This window comes from Amia ocellicauda, chromosome 6 (genome assembly GCF_036373705.1).
Source record: "Amia ocellicauda isolate fAmiCal2 chromosome 6, fAmiCal2.hap1, whole genome shotgun sequence".
NCBI classification, from domain to species: Eukaryota; Metazoa; Chordata; class Actinopteri; order Amiiformes; family Amiidae; genus Amia; species Amia ocellicauda.
In genome coordinates, this window is record NC_089855.1 from 45,369,497 (window position 1) to 45,385,746 (window position 16,250).

Genomic DNA, 16,250 nt, shown 5'->3' on the forward strand with positions numbered 1-16,250 from the left:
AGTCTCGATTTCTGTTGAGACATTCAGATGGTAGAGTCAGAATTTGGCGTAAACAGAATGAGAACATGGATCCATCATGCCTTGTTACCACTGTGCAGGCTGGTGGTGGTGGTGTAATGGTGTGGGGGATGTTTTCTTGGCACACTTTAGGCCCCTTAGTGCCAATTGGGCATCGTTTAAATGCCACGGACTACCTGAGCATTGTTTCTGACCATGTCCATCCCTTTATGACCACCATGTACCCATCCTCTGATGGCTACTTCCAGCAGGATAATGCACCATGTCACAAAGGTCGAATCATTTCAAATTGGTTTCTTGAACATGACAATGAGTTCACTGTACTAAACTGGCCCCCACAGTCACCAGATCTCAACCCAATAGAGCATCTTTGGGATGTGGTGGAACGGGAGCTTCGTGCCCTGGATGTGCATCCCACAAATCTCCATCAACTGCAAGATGCTATCCTATCAATATGGGCCAACATTTCTAAAGAATGCTTTCAGCACCTTGTTGAATCAATGCCACGTAGAATTAAGGCAGTTCTGAAGGCGAAAGGGGGTCAAACACAGTATTAGTGTGGTGTTCCTAATAGTCCTTTAGGTGAGTGTATATAAATGTAATGTTATGGAGGTTTGTTGCACTCAGTGCTTGTTACAGTGTGGAACATAGTCGCAGCAATTCCTGGTTATTAGGCAATAGGATGTGACGTATTAATATAGATGTCGTATATAGAGCTGGTGTTAGTCAGTGAGTTGATTGCTCGCAGATTCCCGGTTTGGCGTCACTGCACGCATTCTGGACTGGGGCAAGAGCGGCACTTTGTACTCCTCAAAAACACAACATAAAAACAGGTATTCAGTTTTCCTGATTTCTATACATAAGCAGCTACAATGTGCGTCGTTTGTCGTGTGGACATATGTCAACCTCGCCTCTAAAATATAAAAGTGCACACACGACCTGCTTGTGTTCACATGGGCTGCGTCTCAAATCGCACACTTGTTCCCTTGCGGGGCTGAAGTACTCCGGTGGCCATCTTAAGGGATGTCCCAAACTTTTAGGGAACGAGTGAAGGAGCCTAATCGAGCCGTTTGTGACATTCAATGCTCCCTTCGACGAAGTGTACAAAAGGGCGCACTGCTCGCTCGCCGGGTCTTATCTTTAAACTAGCGAGTAGAAAGACGAGGCACTTCCCTCTGCACAGCACATCTGCCTCCCATTGGGTGTCGCCGAGCTCCGTCACTGCGGCTCGCTGCTAATTAGCATAACGTTGCACTTTGCTCAAATTGCTTAGGGATGCAGCGAGTCGCTCGGTGGCGCTGGCGGGCGGCAGTGTGCACGTAGGGTTATGCGGAAGTGTTTTAGCGCTGAAGTCCCAGAACCCTTTGCGTTAAAGGCGGAGACACGTCAACTGTGAAAATATGGCAGCGGGGGGTGCATATAAGTGTAATGTTAGCTAGACAGTTGTAGGAATTGTTAAATTATGTATCAAGGAAATAATACATAGATTGATCAAATAAAATGATTATATAATCATGATTTAAATATGCGATTAGAAAGTTAAACTAAAAAAATGTTTTGGAAACTATCATTTAATTAATTACTGAAGTAGTATCCTATAAAACTAGGAGGTGATATTAACGAACAAAATAATTGACTACCCCTGCTTTATATGATACCATAAAGCAGGGTTCCGCAACAGGCGGCCCGCGGGCCAAATCTGGCCCGCCATCAAAATGTTTTGGCCTGCGGCTTGCGGCTCTGTCTCTCTCTCTAGGCTTTTTATTTATTTATTTATTTATTAATTTATTTAGCCTATCTCCGCCGGTAACATTAGTCTTGTTAGAGACCCCCACGAAGCTCAGATTATAACTCAAACCCTGCAGAAAACAATATATAAGGTCTTACATCCTAGATTGTAAAAGCTGATAAGTGCAGACAAGATGTTAAGTCACAGTCAAGGGCCAAAGGAAAGGGAGTATAGTGGAAATCAAAATAAACAGTATGAGTACAAGTAATGCAAAGAAGTATGACAAAATGTTGTATAAGTGCAATCTTACAGGAAAGTAAATGACTAAATTACAAGTACTGTCTGAATAGGTGTGTCTTGAGTAATCTGCGGAAGGAGGTCAGGGACTCAGCTGTTTTGACTTTGGTGGGAAGGTCGTTCCATGAGGGGTCAGGGATAAAAAGGAGTGGACTCTGGAGGAAGGGGAGTGGAGAGGAGGCAGAGTTAGTCTTCTGGCACAGGTAGACCGCAGTGGTCTGGAGGGGATGTATGGAGAAACGAGGGTCTGAAGGGAGCTCTGTGCAGTGTGGTAGGTGAGGGTCAATGTCTTTAATTGAATGTATGCCAGTATCGGGAGCCAGTGGAGAGAGCGGAGCAGTGGAGTAGCTTGTGTGAATCGGGATAGAGAGAATACCAGACGAGCTGCAGAGTTCTGGATGAGCTGGAGTGGCGGGTAGTAGTTGCAGGCAGGCTGGCCAGGAGGGAGTTGCAGTAGTCCAGGCAGGAGAGGACCAGTGACTGGACGAGCAGCTGAGTTGAGTAGTTGGGGAGGAAGGGTCGGATTCAACATATATTGCTCAGGAAGAATTTGCAGGTGCATGTCAGTGTGGTGATGTGCTGAGTGTAGGAGAGCGCAGGATCGAGGGTGACTCCTAGGTTCTTAGTGGAAGAAGAGGGAGAGAGTGTCTTAGATTCCAAGGGGAATGAGATGGAGAGATCAGCAGAATGTGTGGAATAGAGGGGAGAAAAGAGGAGATGAGAGATTGAGCTTGAGGTGGTTCAAGTGCATCCAGGTGGAGATAGCAGACAAACAGGAAGAGATACGAGAGGGGATGAGAGGGTCAGAGGAGGGAAAAGACAGGAAGATCTGGGCATCATCTGTGTAAAAATGAGAGACAGAGAAGAGTGAGGAGTTGACAGGTGAGGAGAAGAAGGGGAGTAGATCAGGAGCAGTCGTTTGGAGGAGGTGAGTAGGGAGAGGGTCCAGGGCGGCACGATTTGTGACGTAGGAGGAGAGAGGTGAGAGTGAAGAAAAGGAAGCTTGGTTGGTGGGAGACTTGGGTGTAATGGGAGAGGAGGGGGGACTGTTGAAGAGCTTGTGGATGTCTGCGATCTTGGAGGAGAAGAAGGAGGCAAAATAATCTGCAGTGAGAGATGAGGGAGGAGGAGGGGGAGGGGGGCAAAGAGGGAGGAGAAGGTGGAGTAGAGTTTGCGGGGGTTGTTGACAGTGGATTCAAAGAGTGATTGGAAGTAAGACTTCTTGGCTGGATCGGGTTGAGCAGAGAACGGCAGAGATCCAAGGCTGAGGGGGGGAGGGACGGACAGGACGTGACGTGAGAGGACAGAGAGAATCAATGGAGGAGGTGAGGGAGGAGAACAAAGAAGAGGTAGCACAGTTACAGACAGATGTGAAAAACAGTCAATGGAAGGTAAGAGTGAGAGCAGTGGAGGCAAGGGTGGAGGGGGAGATGGAGCGAAGATTACGGCAGAAGGTGACAGAGGGAGTGGGTGGGTTGGGGAGGGAGGGGAGAGAAAGGGAGAAACAGATGAAGTGGTGATCCGAGATGTCCAGGGGTGTCAAGGAGAGTGTCAAAGGGGAGCAGACTCTAGAGAAGATGAGATCTAGCTGGGGGCCTACCCTGTGAGTTGGGGGAGACGGGGAGAGAGAGAATACTGTTTATTTGGTGTAGTATTTTACATTTTACATGAATAAAAACTATTCAATTTTTTAATACTCATGATTAAAATCATTAAAATATCAATCCTTAAAATCACTTAAAAAAATTTAAAATCTGTGATTTTAACAAAGAACAAAACAATTAACTTCAAAATAAACGTGCCCAAAACAACAAAACAAACGTGATAAAAGCAAAAACTGCTCACCAACATAAAGGTCAAATACATTGAAAATAACTGAAAATGCATTGGACAAAATAAAGAAACAATTAAAAAGGTAAAAATTAAAAACAAACAAAAAAGGTCCAATGCATTTAAAATTAAATCCAAAACGGTCAATGTATTTGACAAAAGAATATAACAAAACTAAACCAAAAAACCCTAAACAATGTGGTTTAAAAGCAACTAAATCTTTAAAAACAATTAAGATTCATTTTTAAAATCTTTTTTTAAAAAACAATCATCCATAAAATCTTTAAAAGATCTTGGACTCGGGCTCCAGCAGGGGGAACTGACCGTCCCCGGAGGTGGGTCCCATCATGGGATCCTGAGCTCCCCCAGATCTTGTATGTGCCAGTTCTTATAGGCTTCCTCCTTGCCCCTCTGATGGACCTCCAGATTGACATAGTCTCTTACGAACACCATGCCCCTCCGCGCGATGACGATCGGGTCCAGCTCCTGCTTGTTGAACAGACAGATGTTCCGTCCCTCCCACAGTGCCTGCTTCACTGCGCAGACGACACGCCACCAGCACCTCAGGGTAGATGAAGAGATTCCCTTGGCCGGACCATACAAGATCTGCTGGGCGGTCGCCCGCGCAGGAACGGCGAACCTGTGGAGGAACGGAGAAAACAGGAGCCAGACCCTGTGGGCGGAGGGGCACTCACTAAAGATGTGAGCCTCCGTCTCCTTCCCCAGGCAACCCTTATAGGGGCAGGTGTCATAAGGAGCTATGCCCCTTCTGTGCATGAACACTCGGGTGGGGAGACACCGACTCACAGCCATCCAGGAGACATCTTTCTGCGTGTTCGTGAGGCAAACGTGCGTAGCGTTAGCCCAGATAAACCGGCAGGTTTCGGGAGGGAAATCTTCTATCCGGCTGGTCTCTTGGGTAGATCTCATCTGACTACAGATGGTCTTGTAATCCCAGGAGGCCAGCACGACTTTATGGAGGCCTACTTCGAGCGCAAAGGCTCGGAGCGCCCTGTAGAACGGCGGGGGATCCCACGAGTGCGGCCTGGTGTTATCCATGGCGCAGAGGCCGAATGGTCTCAGGCTGCTGGCAAAATAAAAGCGGTTCATGAAACTCACTTTCTTGCCAGCAGCCTGGATGTTCTTGACCACATAGGCCAGCCCCTGCGCCTTTATCAGCCGCACAACGTCCGGGACCCCCCTGCCTCCGTCCAGGGTACCCTTCACCATCTGCACTCTTTTCAGCCTCTCCATTTTGCTCCCCCAGACAAACCGAAATATAATTCGGGTCACTAATTTTGCGATGACCTTGTCTGGGGGGAAGATCATTCCTACGTAGAGGAGTATCGGGAAGAGGATGGCCTTTACGACCAGCACCTTACCAGCCATCGTCAAGGTCCTTGTGCTCCAGCCGTGGATCTTCCTTTGGACCTTTGCTATGGCCTCCTCCCAGCTCCGGGTGCCCGTGTTGGTCCCGTCGATCGTGATCCCCAGAACCTTGATAGACGGCTTCACAGGGAACACGGTCGGCGGGCCCCGGCCGACAGGCCATGCCCTGGAGAGGTAGACCTCGCTCTTGGCCTTGTTCACAGCGGCCCCCGTCGCCCTGCAGAAGCCGTCCAGCAGTTCCTCGACCCTGGCCACGGACGGAGCGTCCATGCAGACCACAGCCACGTCGTCCATATAGGCCAGGGCCTTCAGTTGCTCTCCGCCGGAACCCGGGAGATGGAAACCTGTCACCCGGACGTCCCGGCGGATCGCCTGCATGAACGGCTCCAAGCAGAGGACGTACAGCAGGGCCGACAGGGGACATCCCTGCCGGACCCCCGACCTGACCGGAAATGGTTCGGTCAGGTGGCGGTTCACAAGGACCCTGCTGCTTAGGCCGCTGTAGATGATCTTGACCCACTTCCTCAGGCCAAGAGCGAGACCCATCCTCTCCATAACGAGCTGCAGGTATTCGTGGCCCACTCTGTCGAAGGCTTTCTCCTGGTCCAAGCTGATTAGGACCAGGGGAAGCCCTCTCTCGTTCGAGTAGGCCATGGCGTTGTCGGCCGCCGATCTCCCCCGGGCACCACAGACCTGGTCGGGACCCACGACTTGAGGGAGTGGCCGCTGCAGCCGGAGCGTCAGTGCTTTGGCCAGTATCTTGTAGTCGGTGCACAGGAGGCTGACTGGCCGCCAGTTCCTCAGATCTTTTTGGTCTCCCTTCTTATGAAGAAGGGAGAGGATACTCTTCCTCATAGAAGGGGCCAATCTGCCCTCTCTGTACATCGACCCCAAGACCTGAGCCAGATCTTCTTTAAGCACCTCCCAAAAGATCTTATAGAACTCAGCAGGGATCCCGTCGGGACCCGGTGTCCTTCCAGAGTTAAGACTCTTTATCACCTGGGAGAGTTCAGTGGTGGTGATCTCTGGATCCTCCTCCTCCTCCTCGTCCCCCTCATTGCGGGACTCCAACAGGGACAGAAAGTGATGGATCAGATTTTGATCCACCACCTTCTGATCGTACAACTCCCTGTAGAAATCCCGCACCACTGTCTCAACAGCCTCTCTGCCCTCCACCTCTTGCCCCGAGGAGTCGATCATGGAGGACATTGCAGGCCGCCTCTCCTTCGTTTTCTTGAAGAAGAAGCGGCTGCATTTCTCATCGTCCTCCATGATGCGGACCCTGGAAAGGACCTTGATCTTCTCTTGCTCCTCCCGATAGAGGGCGGAGAGACTCAGTTTGACCCGGGCCACCTCCTCAGCTAGGTCGAAGCCTCTGAGCTGTAAAAGACTCAGGCGCTGGAGGCGGGCATTTAGATGGGAATATCTCGCCCGCCTCTCACGAGCTTTCCGTTTCCCCAGCTGAATGAAGTAGCCCTTGGTTCTTTTCTTCACCATCTCCCACCACTCTATGGGAGAATCAAAAAGGTCCTTCAGGGTCCTCCACTCCTCGAGGCGTCTGCTAAAGGTCTTAATAACACGAGGGTCATCGAGCAGGGAGGTGTTGAGCTTCCAGACCCCAGGCCCCGACTCCCGTGTGCTCGGGATGAGCACCTCTGTCGTCAGGAGCCTGTGGTCTGAAAAGAAGACCGCCTCCGAAGACATGGCGGTCCTCTCCAGTGGCTTACTGAGGAGGACGAGATCTATCCTGGAGAAGGAGGAGCCAGAAGAACTCACCCAGGTGAACAAGGGGACCAGGTCCCGACCTGCGTCGCAGAGTTCAAAGTCCTCCACGAACGCAGCGAGGTCCCTGCTGGATCTATCGTTGCGGGGCTTACTCTGGTCTACATCCCTCAGAGCACAGTTGAAATCACCTGAAATGATAACTGGCAAGGTGCCGATCAGGAGCGGGCGTAGCTGAGGGAGAAAGAGGACTCTCTCTCTCTGGCTGGTGGGGGCATAGACATTGACCAGCCTCAATACAGCCCCCTTGTATTTAAAATCGAGGCTGGCCAGTCTGCCCGCCTCTATAACCTTAAATGTTTTTACTGTTATGAAGGGGTTTTTCAGGAGTACGGCAATCCCGTCCGCTCGGGACACATTGGACCCCGACCAGAAGGATTCTCCTAGGGTCCAAGTGTCCCGGAGATCTTTATATTCTTTTTGGAACGGGATGCAGCACTCCTGCAAACAAATAATGTCCGCCTTCATTCCAGCCAGAGAGCTTAAAACATCGGTCCTCTTTTTCACCTCAGCAATGCTCCTCACATTTATTGAAATAATAATTAATGCCATAATGGCTGTGAGGGCAATTACCTGCTCCGGAACAATCATGTAAAGAAACCTTTCTCTTCCCCACTCCTCTCTTCTCCCTCACCTAGCTTAGCGCTAGCACCCATCATTTCAATCATTTGCCTCACCGCTTGATCCTCTAGGAAGACTATGGGGGGGGCTCGGCTCCCGCCACCCGGTAAGGCTGGCGAAACTCCACTGGGCTCAGGGCCCGTGGTGCTGGAGGTTCTCCCTGGTTCCTTTGAGGCCGAGGCCCGACGAACAGATGGCAGGGCAGAGGCTTTATGTACAACTGGGGAGAAAACTGTGTAGACCCCGCTAGTTGTTCTTTTGACTAATGGTGGGGGAGGGGGTGGTCTCTCCCTTCCCGGCTGTCTGCCGCCGCAGGCCTCCTCCCCCAGCGCCAGTGACCTTGCCATTACTTCCCTGATGTCTTTATGGGAAAGGACACTGGCGCCGACTCTCGTCTCTTGAGGACCTGCGGCTCTCCCACTACTGCCGGGAGGGCATACCTGACCCCTCCCCTGGGAGAGTCTCAGTTGTGGGGCAGGAGGAATGTTATTTCTAGGGGGCCTCTCATCTACCAGGCTGCCCACTCGGGGCAGTGGAGAAGGCCCACTGCTCTCCTCTCCGGAGTCAGAGTGGGGCGTGTAGAAATTAGAGGGAGAGGTCTCTGCAGCGGGGGAGGAGCCGGCAGGGGGGGGAGAATCTGCAGAGTGGATCCTTTTATTCATCATACCCCCCCTACCCAGGGGAGAGAGAGAATACTGTTTATTTGGTTTAGTATTTTACATTTCATAAAATAATAACAATTCAATTTTTTTTTTTTTTAATGCTTGTGATTAAAATCATTAAAATATCAGTCCTTAAAATCACTTAAAAAATTTTAAAATCTTTGTGATTTTAACTGGGAACTAAACAATTAACTTAAAAATAAACGTGCCCAAAACAGCAAAACAAACGTGATAAAAGCAAAAACTGCTCACCAACAAAAGAGTCAAATACATTGAAAATAACTGAAAATGCATTGAACAAAATAAAGAAACAATTAAAAAAGTAAAAATAAAAAACAAACAAAAAAGGTCCAATGCATTTTAAATTAAACCCAAAACGGTCAATGTATTTGACAAAAGAATATAACAAAACTTAAACCAAAAAACCCTAAACAATGTGATTTAAAAGCAACTAAATCTTTAAAAACAATTAAGATTCGTTTTTAAAATCTTTTTAAAAACAATCATCCATAAAATCTTTAAAAGATCTTGGACTCGGGCTCCAGCAGGGGGAACTGACCGTCCCCGGAGGTGGGTCCCATCATGGGATCCTGAGCTCCCCCAGATCTTGTATACGCCAGTTCTTATAGGCTTCCTCCTTGCCCCTCTGATGGACCTCCAGATTGACATAGTCTCTTATGAACACCATGCCCCTCCGCGCGATGACGATCGGGTCCAGCTCCTGCTTGTTGAACAGACAGATGTTCCGTCCCTCCCACAGTGCCTGCTTCACTGCGCAGACGACACGCCACCAGCACCTCAGGGTGGATGATGATATTCCCCTGGCCGGACCGTACAGGATCTGCTGGGCGGTCGCCCGCGCAGGAACGGCAAACCTGTGGAGGAACGGAGAAAACAGGAGCCAGACCCTGTGGGCGGAGGGGCACTCACTAAAGATGTGAGCCTCCGTCTCCTTCCCCAGGCAACCCTTATAGGGGCAGGTGTCATAAGGAGCTATGCCCCTTCTGTGCATGAACACTCGGGTGGGGAGACACCGACTCACAGCCATCCAGGAGACATCTTTCTGCGTATTCGTGAGGCAAACGTGCGTAGCGTTAGCCCAGATAAACCGGCAGGTTTCGGGAGGGAAATCTTCTATCCGGCTGGTCTCCTGGGTAGATCTCATCTGGCTACAGATGGTCTTATAATCCCAGGAGGCCAGCACGACTTTATGGAGGCCTACTTCGAGCGCAAAGGCTCGGAGCGCCCTGTAGAACGGCGGGGGATCCCACGAGTGCGGCCTGGTGTTATCCATGGCGCAGAGGCCGAATGGTCTCAGGCTGCTGGCAAAATAAAAGCGGTTCATGAAACTCACTTTCTTGCCAGCAGCCTGGATGTTCTTGACCACATAGGCCAGCCCCTGCGCCTTTATCAGCCGCACAACGTCCGGGACTGCACTCTTTTCAGCCTCTCCATTTTGCTCCCCCAGACAAACCGAAATATAATTCGGGTCACTAATTTTGCGATGACCTTGTCTGGGGGGAAGATCATTCCTACGTAGAGGAGTATCGGGAAGAGGATGGCCTTTACGACCAGCACCTTACCAGCCATCGTCAAGGTCCTTGTGCTCCAGCCGTGGATCTTCCTTTGGACCTTCGCTATGGCCTCCTCCCAGCTCCGGGTGCCCGTGTTGGTCCCGTCGATCGTGATCCCCAGAACCTTAATAGACGGCTTCACAGGGAACACGGTCGGCGGGCCCTGGCCGACAGGCCATGCCTTGGAGAGGTAGACCTCGCTCTTGGCCTTATTCACAGCGGCCCCCGTCGCCCTGCAGAAGCCGTCCAGCAGTTCCTCGACCCTGGCCACGGACGGAGCGACAGGGGGGGGAGAATCTGCAGAGTGGATCCTTTTATTCATCATACCCCCCCTACCCAGGGGAGAGAGAGAAGTTAAAAGAGTGGAGGAGGGGAAGAAATCCGGCAGAGTAGGAGGGGCTGGAGAGGTGGATGTTGAAGTCTCCCAGGAGACAGGTGAGGACAGTGAGGGGAGGGAGGAGAGAAGGATGATGAGTTTGTCCCGGAAAGAGGTGAGTGGACCAGGAGGGCGGTAGAGAACTAGAAGTAAGAGGTGAGAGGGAGAGGTGAGTTCTATTGCGTGGAATTCAAAGCTGTTAGTCGTGATAGAAGAGAGAAAGTGGGGGACAGAGAAGAGGAGAGAGGGAGAGAGCAGGAGGCTTGTTCCTCCTCCCCGCCCAGTAAGACGAGGGGAGTGAGACAGGACAAACAGGGCGGATAGGGCGGCAGGGGTGGTTGAGTTCTCAGGGAAGATCCATGTCTCGGTGAGAGCGAGGAAAAGATTGGAGGTAGGAGCAGGGGTGAGGCGGGGAGATGAGGTTAGAGGGATTAGAGAGGCAATGGCGAAAAAGTGCACGGCGAGAGGAAGGAGAGAGCAGGACTGGAATTGGAGAGATTGTCATGGTTGCCTGCTGTTGCTGTGCGGCGTCTCCTCGCAGTCTTCTCCTCGCTGGAGTCCCACAGCTAGGCAGCACTGTGGAATAGTGGTTAGGGCACTGGACTCAGAACTGGAAATCCCGGGTTGGGCAGTGCTGTTGTACCCTTGAGCAAGGTACTTCACTGAGATTGCTCCAGTAAAATGCCCAGCTGTATAAATGGGTACAAATGTGAGTCGCCCTGGATAAGAGCATCTGCTAAATAATGTAATGTAATGTAGAGTCCCTGCCCTTTGAAATTGTGGCCCTTCGGAAGGGGGGGCTGCTGGTGCTGACTGCTGGTGCAGAGGTCCAGGGGTCTGTTAAATACTTCACCTGTGGCTAATTAAGAGGGTACACCTGCATTGTGTTGAATGACACAAGGCTGTCAGAATGGTACAATCCCTCCCAGGCAGGATTGCTAATAGCACAATTAATGGTCGCTTTAGATCTGAATACAGACAAGCAGTGCCAGACACTACTAAATAATAAAAGCCTACAATGTAACTGCTTCTGATTTAACAAACAATCGCTGCCATTACTATAATACTATATATATCTTAGCTAAACAAGTAAACACGTAAACAGCTGATGTATCGCTTAGCTAAACTAGTAAGCACGTGAAAAAATGATACTGAGCTGAGCTAGACGACTGCTCTGCTGGCTTGTGTGGCCGTCCAGTGGCGTATGATAACAACAACACGTTCAGTATGTTCAGTGTGTACAGTCTATAGACCAGGTTTGCAGTGTGTATAGTCTATATAGACCAGGTGTGCAGTGTGTACAATCTATATATAGAGAGAGAGGTGGAGAGAGAAAATGGGTGAGTGTGGGTGGGGTGGTAGAGGGGAAGAATGGGAAGAGTGGGGTTGGACACTGCGGTTGGAGAGAACTTCTGTGGAGAGAAAGAGGTGGAACTATTATTATAATTTATTTTCAGATTTGTGTTGTTGTTGTTGTTCAGTATGTTTTTTTCTGGTTCCCATCACTCTAGAGCTATTTTTTGGTGGCCATGAATCACAGTCTCCCTCTGCACAGATACACAATGTACTGATACACTGTGACAGCTGTAGTTGAGCGATGGTAATTCAAAGCTTTCGCCTCAGCAGCCCCCCCTCCCACACACACACACACTCTCACTGCACCCCCCCACACACACAAACACACCTACACACACACACACTCACACTCTCTCTCACAAACACACACACACACACACACACTCTCACACACACTCTCACACACCCACGCACACACAATATCACACACATACCAACACACACTCTCACACGCACTCACATCCACATCCACTCTCACACATAACACACACACTCACCTCACACGCACTCACATCCACTGTCAAAATTTGAATTCAGAGTAAATTGAAGTGAGTGTATGTGTGTGCTTGTGTGTTTGTGAGAGAGAGTGTGAGTGTGTATGTGTGTGTAGGTGTGTAGGTGTGTTTGTGTGTGTGTGTACCCTCTCTGTGTAGCTGTGTGAGACTGTGTCAGAGACACTCAGTGCTGGGTACCAGTTACCTCTCCCCGCCCTCACCCTCACTCATCCTCTTCATCTCTCCCTCTCCCTCCCTCTCTTGCGCACATGCTGCCCCAGGCTCTCTGTGCTTTGCTTCAAGGGATGATGTAATAGGCATTACAGTAGATTGCACTGCCCTATGCTTCAGTGTACTGCGCTGCCTTGAACTTCACTTTCTTTTACTGTTTGCACTGCACTGTATTACACTGTACTGTACTGCACTGAGGTGTATTACACTGTACTGCACTGTACTATATTACACTGTACTGCACTATATTATACTGTACTGCACTGTGCTGTATTACACTGCACTGCACTATTTTATACTGTACTTCACTGTACTGTGGTGTATTGTATTTGAATGTATTTTACTGTATTGATCTGTATGGGGCGCCCAGTCCTCGTCACCTAATTGCTCTCGAACAATCAATTCTCAACCCCCCACCCACCACTGATGAGGCCCTGTACTTAATGAAAGCCCTTAGCTATTTCAGCTATTCTGCTCTCTGTCTCACTGTCCTCGATACAGACAGGCCTTACTCACCAGATATTGACCACAGCACTAAATTCAAATCACTATCTCCCTCTCTCTTCATCTCTCTTTCCCTCTCTCCTTCCCCCTCTTCATCTCTCTTTCCCTCTCTCCTTCCCCCTCTCTTCATCTCTCTCTCCCCCTCTCTCCTCTCTCTCTGGCTTTCTATTTGTATAATTGTATATCTGTTGAAAGTTACTGTGTGAGTGTATGTGTCCTCTACCCCTCTTCCTTCCTCCCTCCCTCTCCCCTCATCCCCCTCTCCTGCCTACAGGCCACATGTTAATGAACGAATTAGACAGAGAGAGAAAGAGAGAGCAGGGGGAGAGATAGAGGCAGATGGGGAAGGAGGTGGGAAGGGGGGATACCTGGGAGGGAGGGATGACCCCCCCATCCCACTTCTCCCTGAGGGGGTGATCAGGGACATGGTCACTCTGAGTCAGAAAAAGGGATGGAGGGATGAGCAGCCAGAGGGGGGGATGCAGACATAGACTCAGGCACGCACAGCACTGACATAGACATGCACTCTCACACAACAGTAGCAACTGCAGTAAAACTAACAGTAACAATGTTTATGAATATATGTGTGTGTGTGTGTGTGTGTGTGTGATTGAGTGTGACTGTATGTGTGTGTGTTATTGTGTGTGAGTGAGTGTGACTATGTGTGTGCTTGTGCGTGTGAGTGTATTTGTGAGTGTATGTGACTGCGTGTATATGTGTAAGTGTGTGTGTGTAAAAAATATTTTGGAAATTAAGCATTTAATGGAGATAGTGTTGCTGAGAGAGGGATAATCTATTTGGCAGCTATACAGAGGACAGTATTTGGCATTTATGATGTTGCCTCTGTAGTGTAATGAGACACTGTTTGGCAGCTATGATGCCAGATACTGTGAAAGAACTCTCCTTAGGCAGCAGCATTGGCAGCCTTTCAAGAGGGCAGAATTTGGCAGCTACAGTGAGCGAAAAAAGTATTTGATCCCCTGCTGATTTTATGTGTTTGCCCACTGGCAAAGAAATGATCAGTCTATAATTGTAATGGTAGGTGTATTTTAACAGTGAGATACAGAATAACAACAAAAAAATCCAGAAAAACGCATTTCAAAAAAGTTATACATTGATTTGCATGTTAATGAGTGAAATAAGTATTTGACCCCTTCGACTTAGTACTTGGTGGCAAAACCCTTGTTGGCAATCACAGAGGTCAGACGTTTGTAGTTGGCCACCAGGTTTGCACACATCTCAGGGGGGATTTTGTCCCACTCCTCTTTGCAGATCCTCTCCAAGTCATTAAGGTTTCGAGGCTGACGTTAGGCAACTCGAACCTTCAGCTCCCTCCACAGATTTTCTATGGGATTAAGGTCAGGAGACTGGCTAGGCCACTCCAGGACCTTAATGTGCTTCTTCTTGAGCCACTCCTTTGTTGCCTTGGCTGTGTGTTTTGGGTCATTGTCATGCTGGAATACCCATCCACGACCCATTTTCAGTGCCCTGGCTGAGGTAAGGAGGTTCTCACCCAAGATTTGACGGTACATGGCCCCGTCCATCGTCCCTTTGATGCGGTGCAGTTGTCCTATCCCCTTAACAGAAAAACACCCCAAAGCATAATGTTTCCACCTCCATGTTTGACGGTGGGGATGGTGTTCTTGGGGTCATAGGCAGCATTCCTCCTCCTCCAAACACGGCGAGTTGAGTTGATGCCAAAGAGCTTGATTTTGGTCTCATCTGACCACAACACTTTCACCCAGTTCTCCTCTGAATCATTCAGATGTTCATTGGCAAACTTCAGACGGGCCTGTACATGTGCTTTCTTGAGCAGGGGGACCTTGCGGGCGCTGCAGGATTTCAGTCCTTCACGGCGTAGTGAGTTACCAATTGTTTTTTTGGTGACTGTGGTCCCAGCTGCCTTGAGATCATTAACAAGATCCTCCCGTGTAGTTCTGGGCTGATTCCTCACCGTTCTCATGATCATTGAAACTCCACGAGGTGAGATCTTGCATGGAGCCCCAGACTGAGGGAGACTGACAGTTATTTTGTGTTTCTTCCATTTGCAAATAATAGCACCAACTGTTGTCACCTTCTCACCAAGCTGCTTGGCGATGGTCTAGTTGCCCATTCCAGCCTTGTGTAGGTCTACAATCTTGTCCCTGACATCCTTGGACAGCTCTTTGGTCTTGGCCATGGTAGAGAGCTTGGAATCTGATTGATTGATTGCTTCTGTGGACAGGTTTCTTTTATACAGGTAACGAGCTGAGATCTCAGCTCGTTACCTGTATAAAAGACACCTGGGAGCCAGAAATCTTGCTGATTGATAGGGGATCAAATACTTATTTCACTCATTAACATGCAAATCAATGTATAACTTTTTTGAAATGCGTTTTTCTGGATTTTTTTGTTGTTATTCTGTCTCTCACTGTTAAAATACACCTACCATTAAAATTATAGACTGATCATTTCTTTGTCAGTGGGCAAACATACAAAATCAGCAGGGGATCAAATACTTTTTTCCCTCATTGTATAGGTGGATTTACTGCTAGAGTCCACTATTTGGCAGCTACAGTGCCAGTTACTGCTACGGGACACTATTTGGCAGTACTATAAGGAGAAGAAAGTAGCAGTGCCAAAGCCTACTAGCTCACTCTGCCTGGGTGGGACGTTATTTTGCAAGGGCACAGGCGATCGTTAATTGTGGAATGCATTTGGGGCAGGGGGGAAGAGAGAGAGCAAGAGAGAGAGAGCGAGAGAATCAAGGACAAATTGAACCAAATACATTTTCTCCCCGAAAAGGGGAGAGACATTCTGAGAACAAGAGAGGAGAGAGAGACCAACAGGGGAGACAGTGAGATAGAGAAAAAGAAAAGAGGGAGATAGGGCGCGAGAGAGCAGACAGGACTTTTTCAGCATGGTTGCATTTCAACTGAAGCGATTGACCGGTCTTGCAGTCCATGGTGTTGGAATGAAACTGTACACGGTTCAGACATTAATGTGCCCTGACAATATTACAGCACTCATCTCTCCAGCATAACACAACAACAGTATTATTATTAATTATTAATTATAATAATAATGTTGTGCTGGAGAGGCTATTATTATTATTATTAATAATAATAATCATCATCATCATCATTCAACTTTATTTCTGCCCATATTCTGTTCTGATCCATTATCACTCTGCTTGAATGAGGGGATGATTGCAAATGGAATCACGGTCTTATACTGGATTTCTCTGTTTAAAGTATTGGTTGCCTACAAAGTCATGCTTATCCTCCCTACAATTCCTCACAAGTGCCATGAGAACTGATTTCTCCTTCAGAATCAAGGTTTATGGGAGAATTCTGTATTGTCAGAACAGTCCTGGAGTCGCTGCAGCACAGCGTATTACAGAACAGC